Consider the following 21,136-nt stretch of genomic DNA (forward strand, 5'->3'; position numbering starts at 1 on the left):
GAAGCAGCAAATCAGACCGCCATCTGTGTTGTATTTGTTTCTGGTATTCTGCTACATCTGGACATGACTTGCATATTCATAGGGTATATCTACATGCGGGCTGAAGTGCCTTTTGGGAAAGAACTTACCCTAAGGGAAAGAGGATGAGGCAAACAGGCTTGGCAAAACAAAAACTCTGACACAGTAGGCGTGGTCTGATGCTAGCATCAGCATGGAGGTCCATCATTTGGATTTGCTCTAAGCTTCTCTAAACACTTATATCTGAGGTTGAGGGAAAACAACAGGAGCTGGCTATGCCATAATGATGGAAAGATATCAAAGTACAAAGTAGTGTGACCTACTCATTCAAAAATTAGGTAAGGCGAGATAATCATATGCTGTTAAGAAATACATACAAAATAGAAACAGGCAAGACTGCAGAAAATACAGCGTCAGGGTAGGGTGCAGAAAAGGACGCACTCAGCAGCAGGAGTACCCAGGGTCCCACAGCCATGCAGAGACCTCCCCGGAGCGCTCCATCAGCCTGCTGGGCACTCTCTCAATGCTGTTTTGAGCATATATGATTCATCCCCTCAATTCTCTGATTGGCCTTTGCATTGTCTAGAGATACAGAAAGGGCTATGTTTTGACCACATATTTATATTTGTTAAATGCTTTTGAATCATCTGTACAGTAGCATGGGTGTGGGTACATGGTGTGAGGTCTGAAAATCTCCCAAAGAGAATTCAGATAGTTCTGACAAACCCCTGAAATTACATGCAAAATATTATGTAGTTGAGAGTCAAAATGATTTAATTGTATCCCACTTACTATAATGTGTCTTTATGTAATAACATGGAATTAATAAAAATTAACATTAACAGACAAAAAAAAAAGAAAATGAAAGGAAGATACTTCTAGGGAGGCCCAAGATCCCACACCAGCAAAGCTGAGCTAGAAACAGAGAAATGGAGTTTATTATTGCTCAGAATGCCCCTAGATGCAACTTGGAGATAAAATGGGTACCAAGGGACAAAGCCTTCCTTGGAGCTTGATGAAGATGCTTGCCTGCAGGTCAGAGAAAAATGCACAATCAGATGTGAGTTGCCAGTAAACCCTGCTGTTTCTTTCAGGGTGTGTGGATGCTTTTACGGGGCTGGAGGAAGGAGCTGATCGACAAGTAGAAAGTTCTAGGCTAGTGTCTCTCCAGGATTATTTGATTTTACAGGCTAGCTATAATGCTGAGCATTTTATAGGTTCTCAGAAAATGCAGAATTTTGTTATTTCAGTTAGTAAGAGATAGAAATAATATAAGCCGTGAACTAAATATATCAGACCTAGGGGAGACAAGGAAATCTAGCCTTCCTCTGGAGGAAACTTACACACTGCTTGAAAGTTCAAAATATTTCGTTATCCACTCAGTATTTAATGTGTCCTTACAGGCCAGAGGCACCACTAAAGAGTTACTCCTAGCAGGCCAGGGACTCAGTGGTTTTAAATGAACAAATCAGAGAAAGAATAGGTATGGCCTAATAAGGTTTGCTGAATTAATCAGGTTTTTAACACATTTGCCTTGAAAGACATCATTAAGAGATGCTTTCCTATAGGAATTTGGGACCTACAGAAATATGAATAGGCAAAAAAGATTTAATTGAAAACTATCTGCTGATGGAATGGCTTTTTCTCAACCTGTAAACCTAGGAGGCAGCCTGGCCTTGCTAAAAGACTACCAAACCTTAGAATCAACTAGGCATAGGTTAGAATTTCAGTTCTCCACTGACATCCAGTGTGGCTTTAGATAAGCTACTTAACCTCCCTGATCATTCCTTGGTGCTGCTAAAGGGAGAGAGTACTACCCACATGTGCTCTGAGCTGAAGGAGATAGTGTGGACACAGCAGTGTTGACGGGAATACTCAGCATGCAGGAGATGCTTGGCTCTTAGTGTCAACCATCGTTACTGCCATCTTCTGAATATTCCATCGCAAGCAACAACAACCCACTCTTACATTTTCTCTTAAAAGTGCTAATCTCTTGGGGCCAGCGCTGTGGCGCAGCAGGTTAATGCCCTGGCCTGAAGCACTGGCATCCCATAGAGGTGCTGGTTCTAGTCCCAGCTGCTCCTCTTCTGATCCAGCTCTCTGCTATGGCCTGGGAAAGCAGTAGAAGATGGCCCAAGTGCCTGGGCCCCTGCGCCGCATGGGATACCCAAAAGAAGCTCCTGGCTTTGGATCTGCGCAGCTCTGGCCATTGTGGCCATCTGGGGAGTGAACCAGCGGATGGAAGACCTCTCTCTCTCTGTCTCTACCTCTCTCTGTAACTCTTTCAAATAAATAAAATAAATCTTTAAAAAAAAAAAAAAAGAAGTGCTAATCTCCCTCAAATAGAACAAGCTTAGGCAAATATCCTTTTGACTGCATCTGTTAGAGCTTCAGGAGTAAACAGCGCTGTCATATTAGGATGGCTTAAAGAGTTCAGCAGAGAGACTATTCAAAGTGCGGGTAGGCTGGAGGAATCCATGAAGGACTGGACTGAGAACTTTGCACCTCGCAACGGCAGAGTTTTCAGCCCACTGAGTCCAAAGGGACAAATACAGACATGTGTTTGCCAATGCCAGAGTCAAGGGAGTGGGGTGCCCGGGAAAAACAGGTTCTGCTCTGGGACACAGCCAGCCTTCTGTGAGCCTGAAGGAAGGAAATGAGGGATGGTGCCTGCTCCCATGTTCCTCTTGCCCTCTGACCTCCATGCAAGTCTTGCCTCCGGCCAAGTGCACCTGGGCCCTGGGGACAAAGGACACTGTTGGGGTGCATCTCCCAGGTCAGCCCTCCAGGACCAAAAGCCTTCTGCAGAGGGTAAGGCAGTGAGGGGAGAGGCACTAGAGCAGAACTGGGAGATGGGCCCCTCATAGTGGCTCTGCAGTCTCCCAGGAGGGTTGCCCAATTCTGCTCCCGCGTGTGTACTAAGAGAAACAGCTATCCTTTCTCTTCAGTCCTCGCAATAGCCCACTGAGGCTGATACTGTTAATGTATTGAATCCATTGCACGAAAGAGGGTATCAGCTCCAGGAAAGGGAGTAAATGTCCTAGTAAATAAGAGACCCAGGATTCAAACCTGACCACTCTGTCCCCAGAGTACACGTTTTGGAGTCTTCGGCTACGCTGTTTGCTGCTACTTCGGGGACCAATGCATTTTAATTGCCAACAAGGGGGAAACTGCCAATATCAAAGATGTGCTTGAACCAAAGAAAGTTTGATAAGAAGGCTGACTCTCTGGAGGTAGTTATCTCAGTTCCCAGGAGTTCCTCCCTCGGCAAAGATAACGCCAGGAAACCATGGAACCGCTCCCCCTCCAGGTGCTCTGAAAAAAGAAGCCTAGGCAAGCGAACGCTGGCAGGCACCCACGCACGTGCGATTTCATTAAGATAGGGGTTGCCACAGCAAACTTAATTAGGAGAAGGAAAACACAGCTCCTACAGGGAGAATACTTTGGAAATAAAAAGTAAGAGAGAAGCTACTAAGAGAGATGGAGCAGGAACACTCAGAAGGAATCCAAGCTGGAGCACCTGTGTAGTTTTCCTGCTTTGATGCAAAGATAAGGGAGTTTAGACAGGTTTCTTCCTAGGGATTAAGGGATCGTATTGTAGAAAAAAACCCTGAACTGGTCATCAGAGGACAGATGCTCTGTGTCCATTGCTATCATTTACACAAACTGTATGACATCAGGGAAATCTCCTTCTCTTTTCCCTCTCCACCATTTGCTGGCTTCTGTACTCTGGAGATAAGCACATCTCAGCCACCTCCCTAGCTGGCTTGTTCCAGGCATTAATCAGATTATATCTCCAGAAGTTTTCTGAAAATCACAAAGTTCCCTAAAATATGATTCCCTTCGCTTAAACATCAAATGTGCGTTGCCTAATGACACTCATATAAGCGTGAAAAAGGGTTCCAATTATCCTCAAGTATTAGAAAAGCGACTGGACATGTTTTATATAATGTAGAAGAATTTCCTATTCTTCCTGCCTTTGGAACTAATATATACTTTTTCTTCTGCACAGTAATTCAGTTTAGTCAATGACTGCTGAATCTGAAAGTCATTCAGATGCATTATTTTTTAAAAATGTATTAGGCACCGTGTTTCTCAGGTAGTGTGCTGGGCTCTCGGAAAAACACCAAACTTAGAGTATTCAAGGGAAACATTGGTTGGGTGCATTAGCCTATGAATAATCAAGGGGTAACTGGCTACAACCTAATGTGTTCTCCACCTCACCAAAAGATTGACTTTTCTAGGGCTCTGTAAATTAGACATCAAGGTGAAACCAACTTGGTCTCTTTCCCTCATTAAAATGTGAATATTAATGAAAAATAGCTACATATACCATATATAAAAGGAAGTTTGATCCCTTACAAAGAAATAAAACAGGCTTAATTTATTAAGATTTATCCACTAAAGTATGTCTACGCAAGAAATTAGGATTCCCTGCAGTGCAAGAACTAAACACTCAACCAGTTAAAAGAAGAGCATACTGGGGCCAGAGTTGTGGCATAACAGGCTAAATTGCTGCCTACAGTACTGGCATCCCATGTGGGTGCTGGTTCGAGTCCCAGGCAATCTGCAATCGAAGATGGCCCAAGACCTTGGGCACCTGCACCCACGTGGGAGTCCTGGATGAAGCCCCTGAATCTTGGCTTCAGATTGGCCTAGTTCTGGCCATTGTGGTCATTTGAGAAGTGAACCAGTGGTTGAAAGATTCTCTCTCTCTCTCTCTCTCTCTCTCTCTCTCTCTGCTACCCTCCCTCCCTGTGACTCTGACTTTTTAAATAAATAAATCTTAAAACAGAAAAGAAAAGTAGAGAAGAGAAAAATAGATTTTTCATGGGAAAATTTGAATTATTGCTTTAGGCTCTTAAATTCCAAATAATTGACCTTCCTCATATAAAAGGCAATAATTGTTCAGCTGGCCTGCTAAATCTGTGGCAGAGACAAAAAAATAAACTACTTGCTGTTGCCTCGTGCCTTCTAAAATCATGAGCTAAGACAAAGGAGGCCTTGGTCCGGATCTAAAGATGACAACAGAGGTTTCCTGCCGCTTAGATCCAGTCTCTTTGCTCCAGGGTGCCCCTCATCTATCCTCCTGCTAAAGGCCATAGAATCTGAGATCTAGAAAGTTCTCAGGGTGTAAATGTGGTGCTTGAGGTATAGGAAATCTGCCTAAGATCATACAGCTGCCTGAAACAACATAGGAATCTGACAGAGGCTCCTATATGTTACACCCAGTGTTCTGTTCAGCTGACATACTGCCTTGTGCATTAATTTTCTTAAATCTAGCTCCAAAAGTCAGCCCAGATGTGCCTTCTGGTCTACCTGCAGAGTGTCCTTGGTTCTTGCTAAAGTCAGTGCTATCTAAGTGTAACACAAGGATGGCCCTGTATAATCACATTGCAGGGTGTGTGCTATGGGGTCTCTTCCCTGCAGGGGCCTCTCGCAGGCTGCAGGCGGGTATTTGGACGACAGGAGTTAGGTGATCTGTGATTCACATATTTATTCTGACCTTATTTTACACTCCGTTCCCAACACTATTGCTCCACCTTAATGAGGCTGGTCTAATCTCTCCAACACCTGTGATACGTCCATCTCTACCTCCTAGCCTTAAATGTACCATTTTAAAAAAGTTCTCTTCACCTTTCTGAAGTCTTTAGTCTTCAAAGTCCAGCAAAAATCCTTCCTTTTTGTAACAATTTCCCTTAGTGCTCCAAGTCACATAGGTTTCTATCTTCTCTGAATTTCAACAAAGGGCATGTTGTACCACAACCACATCTATTTTCTTACACTTTCTTCCCTCTAGTTGTCTTTAGAAGTTATTCTTGGTTTCTTCTTCAAGCAGGGGTTACATCTTGTACCACTTTCCTACTGCCAGTTCTAGGATTATAAAATACAAATTCCTTAAGTCTGAGGATAATTGACTGCCATTGTTTTTCCTTTTCTGTAGTGTTGAACACTTAGCAGCCACTTTGTTGTTTTTGTTATTTTTTTAGAAAACTTTTATTTACTAAATACAAATTTCGAAAGTACAACTTTTGAGTTATAGCGGTTTTCCCCCCATAACCACCCTCTCACCCGCAAACCATCCCATCTCCTATTTCCTCTCCCATCCCATTCTTCATTAAGATTCATTTTTAATTATCTTTATATACAGAGATCAACTTATTATATACTCAGTAAAGATTTCAATAGATTGCACCTACACAAACACACACAGTCTGAAGTACTGCTTGAATATTAGTTTTACCGTTAATTCGCATCGTACAGCACATTAAGGACAGAGATCCTACATGAGGAGTAAGTGCACAGTGACTCCCATTGTTGATTTAACAATTGACACTCTTATTTATGACATCAGTGATCACCCGAGGCTCTTGTCAGGAGTTGCCAAGGCTATGGAATCCTCTTGAGTTCACAAACTCTGACCTTATTTAGACAAGGCCATAATCAGAGTGGAAGTTCTCTCCTCCCTTTAGAGAAAAGTACCTCCTTCTTTAATGGCCCCTTCTTTCTACTGGGCTCTCACTCACAGAGATCTTTCATTTAGGTCATTTTTTGCCACAGTGTCTTGGCTTTCCATGCCTGCAAAACTCTCATGGGCATTTTACCCAGATCCGCATGCCTTAAGGGCTGATTCTGAGGCCAGAGGCAGCCACTTTGTAAAACGTTAAAAATTAGAAGTATATTTCTTATAAAGTATAAGAAATATGACTGTTTTAACTCATAAGTAGGAATTTTGCTAAATTAAAAACAACATAAAGGCCGGCGCCGTGGCTCAGTAGGCTAATCCTCCACCTAGCGGCGCCGGCACACTGGGTTCTAGTCCCAGTCGGGGTGCCGGATTCTTTCCCGGTTGTCCCTCTTCCAGGCCAGCTCTCTGCTGTGGCTCAGGAAGGCAGTGGAGGATGGCCCAAGTGCTTGGGCCCTGCACCCCATAGGAGACCAGGAGAAGCACCTGGCTCCTGCCATCGGATCAGCGCGGTGCGCCTGCCGCAGTGCGCCAGCCGTGGCGGTCATTGGAGGGTGAACCTATGGCAAAAGGAAGACCTTTCTCTCTGTCTCTCTCTCTCTCACTATCCACACTTCCTGTAAAAAAAAAAAAATGTGGAAGACACTCAATATCACCAGAAGTAATGAAAATTAAAATCTCAAGGTTTTGGTTTGTCTTGCCTACAAATTAACAAAGTTGTACTATTTTAAAGTAAAATACAGGATAATGTCGTTTATACTTGTCCATCACCATCAACAAGAAATTGGCTCCAGTGCCAAAAGAGATGCCAAAGTCCACAAATGCTCAAGTCCCTTAAATAAAATGGTGTCATATTTGCATAGAACCTTCTCACATCCTCTGTGTAATTTCAATCATGCCTTGATTAGTCATAATACCAAACATAATGCATATTGTGTAGAGACTAATTATGAGAAACATATTCTGCACATGCTCAGAACAGATGTGATTTAAAAAATCTCCATTTTCTATCCACAATTGCTTGAATTCCTGGATGAAGGACCCCCAGAGGGTGGACTCTAATTTAAATACTTAAATATGCATTTCAATCACTGCTGATCTCCACTCATTAAGTTCAACATTAAGTTGAAGTTGGCACTGTTGTATAGCAGGTTAAGCTACCACATGGGATGCCTGCATCCCATATTGCAATGCCAGTTGGAGTGTAGGCTTCTCCACTTCCTACTGATGCACCCTGGGAGATAGCAGGTAATGGCTTGAGTCCCTGTCACCTATGTAGGAGACCTGGATGGATTTTCCTGGCTCCCAAATTCAGCCTGGCCCAGCTCACTTTCTCACACTAATGCTCGCTCATTCTATGCGTGCGCTCTCTCTCTCTCTCTCTGTCATTATGTCTTTCAAGTTGATGAAAACAAACACTTAAAATTATATAAGTTTTTGGAAAGGAAAGTTTTAATGGTGCTATATATTTTTATATAATAATTCATGGAGCAGTTTGAGATGCAAAAAAAGAGTTTTCATGCAAAGTCATTCTCAACACTGTTATTTGTAATAATGAAAGTTTGGAAGCAATTCAAATATCCAATAGCATGGGAGCAGCCAAATAAAATATGAGAAACTTCATAATGTGCTGCGTAGTTCAAAATATTTTATGTGGTCTTGCAATTGAATGAAAAATTCTTATAACAGTAAATGAAAAAGGGGACTAAAGTTGAATATGTAGTAATCTTTTAAAAAATTTTTTACAAAGAGTGGGAATATAACAAAATATGAGTAGCTGTATTAATGTGTTATATTATGGGGTTATTATGCTCTTCTGTATTTCTTGGCTTTCTTAAATTTTTAAGATTTGGAAAAAATATTTGAAAGATTAAAATAAATTATAAAACTATAAAAGAAATCATAATGATTCCTTCCTACCTCAGAGCATAAACCAAAACATTAGCTTTTGTCTATCTGATGCTTCTGGCAGTAGAGGGTGGATGAATTGTTCATTCGTTCATTGGTGTTTTGAGTGCCTATGTTTTCTACTTTACAGATAACGCTGGACACTGGCATTTAGGAAATGATAAGCATTGGGGGAAAGCTTATTTGGAAAGAAATGATCAAAATCCAAATCCTCTGTCCTTGACTCTGTGCTTGCCTCCTCCATTTGGCTGTCACTAGGTTGTCTTTTGAGCCTGTTCATGGTGACTCTACCTAAAACTTCAGTTACTGAGTTCCGCCTCTGCTAGATTCTAGGAGTACAAAATGCATGAAACTCACAGAAAAATGACAACAGAGAACTATGCCAAGAAGCAAAAGATGTGAGTTTATAAAACCAATAGGAGCTCATTCTACAAAGCATTTTTTTGTTACTATAACCTGGAAAAACTTCAGTGTGGGAACACAAATTCTGCCACAATTTGCATTCAGAAAATAATTAATTTAACAATGGGACTCTTTACTTAGCTTTAGTTGCAATGGGCTGTGCACTTTTTTCTGAATTCCTCTGAACTGCTTGAGCTTCTTACTGTCTCCCGGAACATTCAACGGAAAATGGTTCCTCACCTTCCCTTAAAGCCTCACTGCCTTCCACGGGAGAGAAAGAGTATTTCTCTTCCTACGTAGAATTGCTTCTTTGGCCTATTCTTGTCTTACCTCCTGCTAACTGGCTCTCTCCCCTAAAGCTCTAAATACTCTCTTAAGAGCCTCTCCCCTCAGAAAAATAAAATCATCCTTCTAACCCTACATTCTCCATCTTTTTTTTTTTTTTTTTTATTTGACAGGTAGAGTTATAGACAGAAACAGAGAGAAAGGTCTTCCCTCTGTTGGTTCACCCCCCAGTGGCCGCCACGGCCAGCACTGCACCAATCCGAAGCCAGGAGCCAGGTGCTTCCCCTTGGTCTCCCATGCGGGTGCAGGGGCCCAAGCACTTGGGCCATCCTCCACTGCCTTCCTGGGCCACAGCAGAGAGCTGGACTGGAAGAGGAGCAGCCGGGACTAGAACCCGGTGCCCATATGGGATGCCGGTGCCACAGACGGAGAATCAACCAAGTGAGCCATGGTACCGGCCCCCATTCTCCATCTTCTTAATAGTCATTCTCTTTCTCTTCACAGTCAAGATCTTTCAAAGAGTTGTCTGTTACCTTTCTCCACCTCCTCCTTCCTACCTCTACCCTTCAGCCCAGGGCAACCTAGTTTTGCTCCTTCTACACTTAAGCTTCTTTTTTGGAAGATCTTAGGCTTCCATGCTGCCAAACATATGCTAACAACCCCCACCTGCCCATCTTCTACTCTGACTTCTCCTGAGTTTCACATTCAAAAGCCTACCAGACACCTCCCTTTGAAAGAGCCACAGGCATCTGTAACTTACCACAGCCGATTTTTCCTTCACCCCCAAACATATTCCTCCTGCTCTCCTCTCTCTGAGTGCACCTCTGACTACCCAGCTGCTCAGCCAACAACACCCTGGGTCCCGCCTACTCCCTTCTCACCCACACCTGGGGATCAGCAAGTCCTGCTGAGTACCTTGCAAATGCTTCTCTCTCATCTCTTAGCAAGTCTACCAGCTACTCCCTTCCACACTTGCATCTACACTATTTCATGTACTTTCTAAGAGGTCTTCTTGTCGCCAACACCACCTACTTCAAGACCACCCTTAAGATCTTCCAGGGACTGCCTACTGCCTACATCGTACAGTCTGAATCAATCTTCTTGACATCACTGGGAGGAGTGACCATGACTGCTGCTGGCACTGCCATTGTCTGTCCCTCCCTATGGCATATCTCACTCACTTGTCATGGTGAACCACTGTAGTAGCCTGCACACTCCACAGTTCCCTCTCCGTGTCTTTGTCCATTCCCTTCTTCCCCTTCCCCATCGCTTTCTGTATGCGACCACTCTTGCTTCACAATTCAACTCCGCCATCATCTCTTCCAGAGGGGTTTCCTGAACCAAACAACTTCCCAGGCCCACCCCCACTGCCAGTCTGTGCCAAGGCTCCTTTTCTCCACTCCAATCCTGCCCCCTAAACACCCACAACAGTGCATCTGCCAAATTACATTTAAACGACCCATGTATTTACCGGTGTGCCGTGGACATCCCCATACGGGATTCTGAGTCCTTTGAGGGTGAACACATCTCATCTTTATATATGCAATCACAACATAAAACATGCTCAACAAATGTTTACTTAACTCTGATGGATTGAACTGCTTCCCTTGACTAGAATTTTATAGAGGGAAAGAACATTTTGTCTCTAGACTGAAGAATCCAATCTATTCGTTTGTAGTTTATGCCCATACAAAATCATCATCCTACTCCCTTGTCTTCCCCCAAAATGATAACAGAAATCCTTCTTACTAATTCACTCACCAGACTTTTACTAGGCACTTGTGTGTGAGGAACTGTGCTAGGATCTGTGGATACTAAGATAAATATAAGAATTTCTCTCAAGAGGCGCTCACAGCCTAGTGGGGGGGAAAAACAAGTGGTACAGTGCACTAAGTGCTCTGACAGTTCAGAATAGCAGGTGTGGGACCCCCAAACAGGCAGTCAGTGAGTCATGCACCTAATGACTTCAACGCCTGCTCTGAGTTATTCTGCTCTTGTGAACACTTTGCTTTAAGTTATTCAAATGCCATTTCATATACTGATGTCTTCCTCCCAGTAGAGGAAAAAGAATATAAAAAGTAGAGACTATCAGTTCTTTTTGTCTGATCTCTGTCTCTGCAGAAGAGGTGGCCATAGAACTCTACTCCAAGACACTGCGCTGTAGAGGCCCACTGAATGAACAAAGTGCAGGTGGTTATGCTTGAAATAAGAGGAACCATGCCACTTAGGACTTCAGTACAGATTTATTATAGAATAACTGACATTTTGGAAAATAAAGGCACACCACTTGGCTCTCAAGGTAGCCCAATTCCCGACCTTCCAGGGTATGGAAATGCCAAAGTACCCACTCCGTTACCACTCACCTTGACCAGTGTTTCAAAATGGTCCAGCTGAGTCATTTAGCAGAAAATCAATTATATTTCCTTCCCGGGCACCACACTTCGTGGCCTTTCCCCTCACCTGAAAGAACTGCAGCTCTCTAAAACACAACTCTTTACCCTAAATCAAAAGCTAGGGAGCTTCCAGTTCATTTTTTGCAAATGTAGGGTTTGTTGTTTGATAATACGTTGCTTTGATTTTAGCTTCCTGCTGCAGAGAAGAAAGTTCCAACAAAAGCTTCCTTTCAGCAACTTTTCCAGCCATACTCCCTCCCACTGCTTCATTATGGTGCCCTTCCAGGCCTGGGCAGTGGGAGGTGATGAGAGCAGTTTTGTCCTGTGAATCATAGGACAGCATGGTGCGCAGTCTGCTGGCCTGAGGCCCAATGGGGATGGAGCCTCTGGGATGTGTCACCACCACCAAAATTATAAGAGAACCATTGAGAGCCTCAGAATGGAAATCCCTGACTCACCAAGAGGAAAAGCAAAATGGTATTAAAATCTTTGGTTCAAGCTACTCACTAGCTGCCCAGAGAGGCAGAGCTTATCAAGATATCCAGGTTCATTCCTTCTTCATTTTTCCGTCTCATATCAAAGTCTGCCCATTTGAATGCCTTTCAATTTGAGAAGTATTAGTGTGCAGTATGTTGAAGGCTGTAGAAGGTATGCACAGACTGTAGACTACAAATAATGTATTATCAGTCATAATTGTTCTTGCCTGCATGAGGTCAGCTCAGTTTTATAATATGAACCATAATGTCAACTGCTGAGAAAGTTTTTTTTTAATATACTATTTGTTGAACTCTTTACTTACTATAGCGTTAATCATATGTGTATAAAGTTAATTGAAAATAGATCTTACTAAAAAATAAGAGCGGGAATAGAAGAGGGAAGAGGAAGAAGGGTGGGAAGGAGGGTAAGAATCATTATGTTCCTAAAGTCGTATTTATGAAATGCATGAAGTTTCTATACCTTAAATTAAAAGTTTCTGGGAAAAAATACTACAAAAAATTTTAAAAACAAGAAAAAAATATTAGATGGCAGACAGGTAGATAAGGCAAGCTGAGATAGTAGGAAAAAGAAGGGGGGCGGGATGAGAGAGACTGAGAAAAAGAACCCGTGCCACCATAGCTTCTGGTTCCCTTATGTGTAGCTGTCTCAAACCTTTTTACTCTTATGCTTGCTTCTTCAAGGACCAACTGAACGAGCAAAATCATCTCTAAATTATTTCCCTCCAGACCCCTTTGAAACCTCCTTCTAAACAATATACCCCCCCTTTTTTCTGCAGTTGCTTCCATTAATTAATTACCAGTGAATTATTTTCCTGAAAAACCCATCTTGTGAACAATCTCCTTAAGAAAAATGGTAACTTGGGCCTGCACTGTGACGGAGTAGGCCAAGCCTCTGCCTGTGGCACTGGCATCCCATATAGGAACCAGCTCGTGTCCTAGCTGCTCCTTTTCTGATCCAGGTCTCTTCTCTGGCCTGGAAAAGCAGTGGAAGATGACCCAAGTCCTTGGTCCCCTGCACCCACATGAGACACCCAGAAGAAGCTCCCGGTTCCTGGCTTTGGATTGGCTCAGCTCCAGCCATTATGGCCATTTGGGGAGTGAACCAGTGGATAGAAGACCTCTCTCTCTCTCTCTCTCTCTCTGCCTCTCCTTCTCTCTCTGTGTAACACCGACTTTCAAGTAAATAAATAAAAGCCTTTAAAAATGGTAACTGAATTATTTTAAGATCTATAATACTACTGTGGGGAGCAACTGGGAGCAACTCGGACTAGACTAAGTTACTGGAATTAAGACTTATTCTATGCATCTGCTCTCCCACAATATGGCGCTGAGAAGGGAGAAACAGCTTCTACACAGCTGCCTCCAGTTCAACCAATAAACTGTAGGACTTACTCCTGATTGGAGGAGAGCAGCGTACTCGGCGTGTGGGTAGCAGAGTTGGGATTGGTGGAAGAGGACTATAAAGGAGGAGAGAGACAACATGCACCGGGAACATCTATCTGAAGGAACACCTGGCAGCCCCCGAGAGAGCCGGCCAGCGGTGTGCCGCTCCTCTGCGGAAGTGGGGAAAGTGGCAGGGGGCCTGCCCCTCCACGGAGGTGGAGGGACGGTAGCCAACCCGGGAAGAACCAGCAGCAAACCCGGGGAGGGCCGAGCAGACAAAAGAACAGCGCAGGGTCCTGTGTCGTTCCTCCACGAAGAGGGGGAGCGACAACTACTGTGTTAGATTATTGAGGATACATTGAGAATGTGAGGAGAAAAATTAAAGTGATGACAAAAGAGATGGAGATATTACAAATGTTAAGGCAGGCACAAAACAGTTGTTCTAACCAGGCTTCAGTGAAACAACTTTTATCCCAGCACCAAGTAACTCAGGGAGTACCCTCATCTATCATTTCTCCTTGATCAACAATTAGTACCCAAGAAGTCATTGCCTACAGGCCAACAAACAGAACCAAAGCAAGACATACACTGGAAATATTCCATGTTAATTAAAAGAAACATAAATATGGAAAACAGCACAACCAAGAAACCAAAAATCAGGAATAAAAACCCAAGCATATTCATTCTCTGCCTTGTAGTAAGCAAGAATCCATTAGCAGAAGCCACTGTGGTGGTCATTAGCACCCAGACAGACTGAGCTCTGTACAGGCCCCTAGCTGTAGCAGGAACCAAGAAGCAAAGTTTTAATCAGATGGGTTTTGGTTTTTAAAGCAGTGGGTTTTTTTTAAGCGTTAAAAATAACAGCAGAGAAGTTGGGCAAAGAATTTGGATTTTTGTTTTGTTTTCAAGAGTTCTACCACTTTACCAATTTATTATGAACAGTAATGATAGTAAGTAACAAAGCGAGGACCCATTAAGGTGCCATGAGAGTGTGATTTTCAACATGCTCTTTTGCTTTCATAGCCAGGGTATATGAGGTAGATTAAAATGAAACCAATCCACCCAATGGAATACCCATTTTTCTAAACTGCTTTCATTGTTATGAAAAAATGCATAGCTTACCCCATTTTGAAACAAAAAAGAACACTAAAATATCCCCTAAAGAGTTGTAACTTACATGAGAGATGTTGATTTGGAGGAAAGGAAGAGAGGAACAAAATTAATTAGTGGCCTATTATGAGTTCTAGAATCAGCCACAGCTGGATTTGAATGTGGGGCCTTAAGAATTAATTAACACTTGTGAACAACAATTTTCTGGTTAATATAAATGTGTATGTTCAAATCTACACAACAAGGCTGCTGTGTAAACTTAATGGTGACCTTAGGTGTCAATACATACTATGTACTATATGTAGCTCAAAGAAAGTACACTTAAATATTGCTTTCATGATATTTCACTCTCAGAAGTGTTTTTAACACCATGGGCCCCCAAAAGCTTTAAGAAACAAGGCAAAAACTGGGTAGAATTAAACCTGAATTGGAGGATGGAGAGTTCAGAATTTATCATATACCCTGTCGGTGGCACAGGTTACAGTCTTGAATTATCCTTTATTTTTCTCAACTACAGCAAGAGAACATTGAGATTTTCAGGAGCCTTGGATTTTACTAAGGCTTTAAGCAGTTTCCTGTGAAATGCATTCTTTCCAGGGCTGTTATTCTGCTGTTCCCCTGCCCAAAATGAGAGAGGCCTGCCCTAGTTCTTGGGACACTCAAAGGTGCTACAAGATATAATCTTTCATTTCTGTGTCCAGGCCTAAGCTTTTCCACAGCCCTCAGGAAGGTCAAATAAATGTTTCAATCTTACATCCAGAGGTGTTAAATCCTTTTCACTCTTATGCTTCCTTCTTCAAGGACTCACTGAATGAGCCTCAAAATGAATCCTATCACTTTTCCAGAAAGAAGTTAATTGTAACACCCACTCTTGGCTGCCAGCGCAAGCAACTGCAAAGCTTCCCAGCAAATTTAAAAGGTTCTGCGTTTCAAACAAGACAAGTGCACGGACCTCATCCACAAGACGACTCACCTTGGTTCCCCACGATCCTCATGATTACCCAATAGCTTATTCAGCCTTGGTTGCTCTAATTGGAGTCTGTGCTGAATCATTGTCATTTGTGTGGTACCCATCTGGCTTCTGAAATTAGATTTTGTTTCCTCTTCATTCATAATGGTGATGACGGATGGATGTGGTATTGCACAACAGCAAAACCCCCAGAAAGACTGTTATGTTAATAGATGGATTTCTTAGTGAAAATGGAAGATGGCAGTTTCTTTTCTAAGGATCTAGCTACCTTTTGTCATCCAATAGCTTATTAGTTCGATTTTTCAAAAGTGCATGACACTTTGGAAGCTTGAATTTTACCTTTAAAAATTCCTTTAATTCACTGAAAAAGTAACCTAAGCCAAAGCATGTAAGGTGTAAAATACAAACAAACTGAACGCCTGAAATCTAAACAGCTAAAGGAAAGAAAATCGGGATTTAAAAATTCTTCTTTGTCCAATTCATCTAAAACCCTGGCATCATAAAGATGATGTCCCCTTACACCAAGGAGATGGTTATCAAGCATCTTAAAGATTACTACAGGAAGGGACCCCCTCTGATTTGGGTGCCAGCCTAGTTGGCAGAAACAGGGAGCTGAGTTGACTGACAGTGATTCTCGGTCTTTGCTTATTCCAAGAGAGTGGAACAAAAGAGGATTAGACCAGATTCAGAAATTTCAAAAGTAAGTACAAGGAACACAGTGTAGAGAGATGCCTCCCACATGGGAGAGGGAGCGCTCAATTCCAGTGTCAGGTCTGCTGTGAAAACAAATCCAGATGGACTGAGTCTGCTTGCCCTGCCCCCTGGCCCTTCCCTGTGCAGTAAGTATGTTGAGCTTCCACAGCCAGGGAGCTTTTGCCACCCCTTCCCGAACTGTGCAGAGGCCAGGAGAGGGAGCTTAGGTCTGTGCCTTAGAGATCAGAGCTGGGTCTTCTGGGTCGGGGCTCACAGGACCAGCTTCTAGATTTTCCTGGCATGAGGCGGAGACCTGTGTTCTCATGGGTTGCACTCATGCTGGTGTATGCTGCTGCTGGCAACTCTGCAACACTGTAGGGATCTGTGACTCTGGGACCCATGTGTGACCAGCCCGGGCCAGTCTGAACGGCCAGATGGTTGTCTTTATCACTCACCTCCAACCTTGGGCAAGATGCAAGGGGCCAGGGGACTACGTCTTCTGACTCAGTGGCAGTAAAGGCCACAAATGGGCATATCCTTTCAGTTTCTGTCTCAAGGCAAGTGCCTGTGGACAGCATCTCTGGACTTACCCCAGGGTCAGGTAGAGACTGGTATCCTGATGAGACATATTTGTTTTTGTCTGTATCACCACCAGCCCCATCTATTTAGGTCTGCTGCACACCCCCTCAAAATTGCACAGTGCCTGGTGATCATGAGACCCAAGTCTGACCCACCTAGGTCCTGCATGAGTAGTTGAGTGGCTGCCTCTACAACCCCTACTATAATCTCGGAGAGAAAGCAAGGAGTCCCAGGACTATCTGGGAATTCAGTAACAGGCTAATAAAATGTAGCATTGAGCAGATCCAAATGGCCCCTGAACCCAGGTCAGTGCCTGTAAGACAGATCCCCTAGGCTTGCTTCTTTCCACAATAAAATTATACAGTCCCAGTTGAGCAATCTTAGACCCCAGCCAGTATGAGCAGTGGCTGCTAGCATTAGGCAGTGAGCCCATATCAGCAGCAGACAGACCACAGCATGGGAGCTTCAGACTATCTCCAGACTTCACTGGTTGTGGTGGGCTGAGGACTCTAGATATGATCAAGCATTATGGTATTATGGACACAAGACAAGGAGTCTGAATCTACCAAAAATGAAATAAGAGGCTTCTAGGTAAGGATCATGCCTTTTTAGGTACTTTCCCAGTCCATCCTACATAAGACATCAACTGCAGATTTAGGACAAATTTGAATTTGAGGAGTATTGAAAGACTGAATCAATAAAAACTTAGCAACACTGGACCTGGGGCAAACCATGACTTAAGGTTCTATCTAGTACTGAACCAGCATAAGTAGCCACAGGTTCATAGAAAATAGACTACTTAGAATTTCTAAAAGAACTACCACAAATAAAGCCAAATTATTGGAACTTCAATGCCAGGTGACATTGTGTGCCAGCAAAGACCATGAGCACCCAGACACCATGACTTCACCTGCAGAACAAAACAAGATGCCAGAAACCAAGATCTAGGACTTGGAACTTCCAATTGCTCAGATGATTTCAACAGAGCTGTTTTAAGGAAACCCCATGAACTTCAAGACAATAAAAGAAATGGCTTAATACTCTGAGAGACCTGACAGAGAGATGAAAGAAATTGAAATAAATCAAGTAGAAATCCTCCAACTGAAAAGTACAAGAAATGAAATTAAAAATGTATTGGAAGGCATCAATAGCAGACTAGATCAGAGAGAAGACAAAATCAGTGAACTTGAATATAGGTCATTTGAAAATACAGAGTTAGAGAAGAAAAAATCAAGAAGAATGAAGAAAACTTATAGCAACTTTGAAATAGTATGAAAAGAACAAATATCCAAGTCATTGAGGTTTAAGAAAATGTCAATGGGTAGAAAGCAAAATCAAAGATAATAACAGAAAGCTACCCAAGCCTAGAGGAAGATGCAACTATTCAGGTACAGGAAGGTCAAAAATATCAGTCAGATTCATTCAACCAGGTTTAACCCAAAGATATAGTATAGCAAATCTCTTCAATGTTAAAGAGAGGATTTTCTAAGCTGCAAGAGAAAAACAAAAATAACAACTCATACAATGGTCCCAATACGCATGACTACAGCCTCCTCAACAGAAACTTTACAAGCCAGGAAGGAGTTTGGTGATATTTTCAAAGTACTAAAGGGAACAAGACTGCCAGCCAAAATATTGTACACAATCGTGCCATTTTTCATAACGAAAAGAGACAGACATTCCCACACAAAGATTAAGAGACTTTATCACCACCAGATCTGTGTTAGAATAAATGTTAAAGGAAGTTCTCCAAAATGCAAGAAAGAGATGCTAACAAGAAATAAATATCAAAAGGTAGAAACCAAATCAAAAACAAAGGAGGGAGGCAGCATTGTGTTATGGCCAGCTAAGCTGCCTCCTGTGTTCTCAGAACCAAATACTGGAGTACCAGTTCAAATGCTGGCCACTCTCCTTCAATCTAACTCCCCGCTAATGTTCCTGGGAAAGCAGTTCAGGATGGTCCAAGCATTTAGGTCCCTGCCACCCACATGGGAGAATCAAATGGAGCTCTGGCCCCCTGATTTTCACCTGGCCAACTACAGCCAATTAGAAGGTGAACCAGTGGATGTCAAGATTCTCTCTCTCTCTCTCTCTCTCTCTCCATCTCTCCCTCTCTCTCTCTCTCCCCCCCCTTCAAATAACTAAATATTTTAAAGATAATAAAATTCATAATCACTGCATTAAAATGACAACAGAGAAGAAATACTGAAAGAGGCCAATGTAACATCAAATTCAAAATGGAGAACAAATGTAAAGTTATTTATTAGGATATCTTTTTTATGAGTGATTTATTTAATGAGAGGCAGAGTTACAGACAGAGAAAGGGAGAGACAGAGAGAGGTCTTCCATCCCCTGGTTCACTCCCTAAGTGGCTGCAACAGCCTGAGTTGAGCCAATCCGAAGCCAGGAGCCAGGAGTACCTTTTGGGTCTCCCACGTGGGTGCAGGGGCCCAAGCACTTGGGCCATCTTCTACTGCTTTCCCAAGCCATTAGCAGGGAGCTGGATCAGAAGTAGAGCAGCTGGGGCTTGATCTGGCTGCCATATAGGATGCCAGCGCCACAAGCAGAGGCTTAACCTACTACACCACCACAGAGGCTCCTCGGATATCTTATCTCTTTGTCTATGTCTGTTTCCCTATTTTTATAATCAACATTAAGTTGTTATCATTTCAAAATAGCTCATTATAGCCAAAAGAAAATTTTTGTAAGCCCCATTGTAATTACAAAGAAAGAATGTGTAACAGATTTATAAAAACTGATAAACAAGGAATCAAAGTACACCATAAGAGAAAATCACTTGTACACAAAAGAAGACTGTGAGAGAGGGAAAAAGAGAAACTATAATAAAAATATAAAGCAACTGTCAGATTGCAGTAGTAAGACTGTAGCTATCAATGGCCACCTTAAATATCAGTGGATTTAAATCTCCAATTAAGAGACAAAGTATGACTAAATGGATTTCTTTTGAAACAGGACCCAACTATATTCTTCTTATAAGAAATTCATTTTATTTCTAGGAACACACATAGCCTGAAAGTGAAAGGACAGAACAAGATATTCCATGCACATAGAAACTCAAAGGACATAAAGGAGGAGTAGCCCTATTTCTCTCAGATTAAGTAGGTTGTAAACCAAAAGCAGCAAACAGAGACCAGGAAGATCATTATATAATGATCAAAAGCTCAGTCCAGCAAGAGGAAATGACACTTGGGAATACATTTGCATCCAATACTGGTGTACCCAAATACATAAAGCTAACATTGATAGACCTAAAAGGGTAGAAAAACTCCAGTACAATAATAATAGAGAACTTTAAAACCTCCAAAATGAACAGATCATCTAGACAGAAAAATCAACCAAAAAACAGCAAAATTAAATTACACACTAAATGAATTATATCTAACAGAGATGTAAGAGAACTTTCCATCCAATAGATGCAGAATACACATTCTTCTCAAGAGCATATAGAACATTTTCCAGAATGGATCATGTGGTCAGTCACAAACCAAGTTTCCACAAATTCAAAAGAATAAAAATCACATCATATATCTTTTCTGATCACAATGCTATAAAACTAGAAATCAATAGAAAGAAAAACTTCAGAAACTATGCAAATACATTTAAATAAACAAGTTACTCCTAAAAAAAGTCAATGGATCAAGAAATCAAGGAGTTAGTACTGCAAAAGCAGTACTAACAGGGAAGTTTATGGCAATAAAAGCTTGAGTTTTAAAAAAAGAAATATTTCAAATAATTCATCACTGCACCTGAGGTAACAAATTATATCCAAAGTTGATAGAAGTAAATAAATAATAAAAATTTGAGAACAAATAAATCACAGACTAAAAAAAAGACAAAAAAGCAAAGATATGGTTCTTTGAAAGATAAACAAAATTAGTAGACCCTTAGCTAGACTGACCAAGAAAAATAAAGAGAAATGATCCCTATATATATACAATCACAGATGAAAATGGAGACATTACAACTGACACCAGAGACATACAAATCATTATTAGAGATTTCCATTAATAATTATATGGCAACAATGCTCACAACCTAGAGGAAATAGACAAATTCTTGTATACATATACCTTACCAGGATTGAATTAAGAGGAAACAGAATATCTAAACAGACAAGTATCAAGGAGTAAGATTGAATCAGTAATAAGAAATCCCCCATTAAAGAAAAGACCAGTGCCAGATGGCTTCACTGCTGAATTCTACCAAATATTTAAAGAATAACTCACATCACTCCTTCTTAAATTATTTAAAAAACACAACAACAAAGCTACAGGCCAATATCCTTGATGAACATAGAAGCAAACATCCTCAACAAAATATTAGCAAGTTAGAATTATGCTACAGTGGATTAAGCCACTGCTTGGGACCCCTGCATCCCACATCAGAGTGTTGGCTTGAGTCCTGCTGCACT

The 21,136-nt window shown here is 41.9% G+C and overlaps 1 protein-coding gene across 9 annotated transcripts in view; it reads right to left on the reverse strand.

Annotated features, from left to right (window-relative positions):
- The window catches only part of PDE4D (phosphodiesterase 4D), a 1,644,269-nt gene that overhangs the window by 1,255,070 nt on the left and 368,063 nt on the right, over positions 1–21,136 (reverse strand). Inside the window, exon 1 of one of the 9 annotated variants that reach the window (XM_089313191.1) lies at positions 9,840–9,948. The exons of the other annotated variants lie outside the window; for them this stretch is intronic. The gene's annotated coding sequence lies outside the window, so the exon portion shown is untranslated. Of the gene's footprint in view, positions 1–9,839; positions 9,949–21,136 lie in introns of those variants that run through there. 9 annotated transcript variants of the gene reach the window in all.

Source organism: Oryctolagus cuniculus, chromosome 14 (genome assembly GCF_051225735.1).
Source record: "Oryctolagus cuniculus isolate XC-2025 breed Fujian yellow rabbit chromosome 14, ASM5122573v1, whole genome shotgun sequence".
NCBI lineage: Eukaryota > Metazoa > Chordata > Mammalia > Lagomorpha > Leporidae > Oryctolagus > Oryctolagus cuniculus.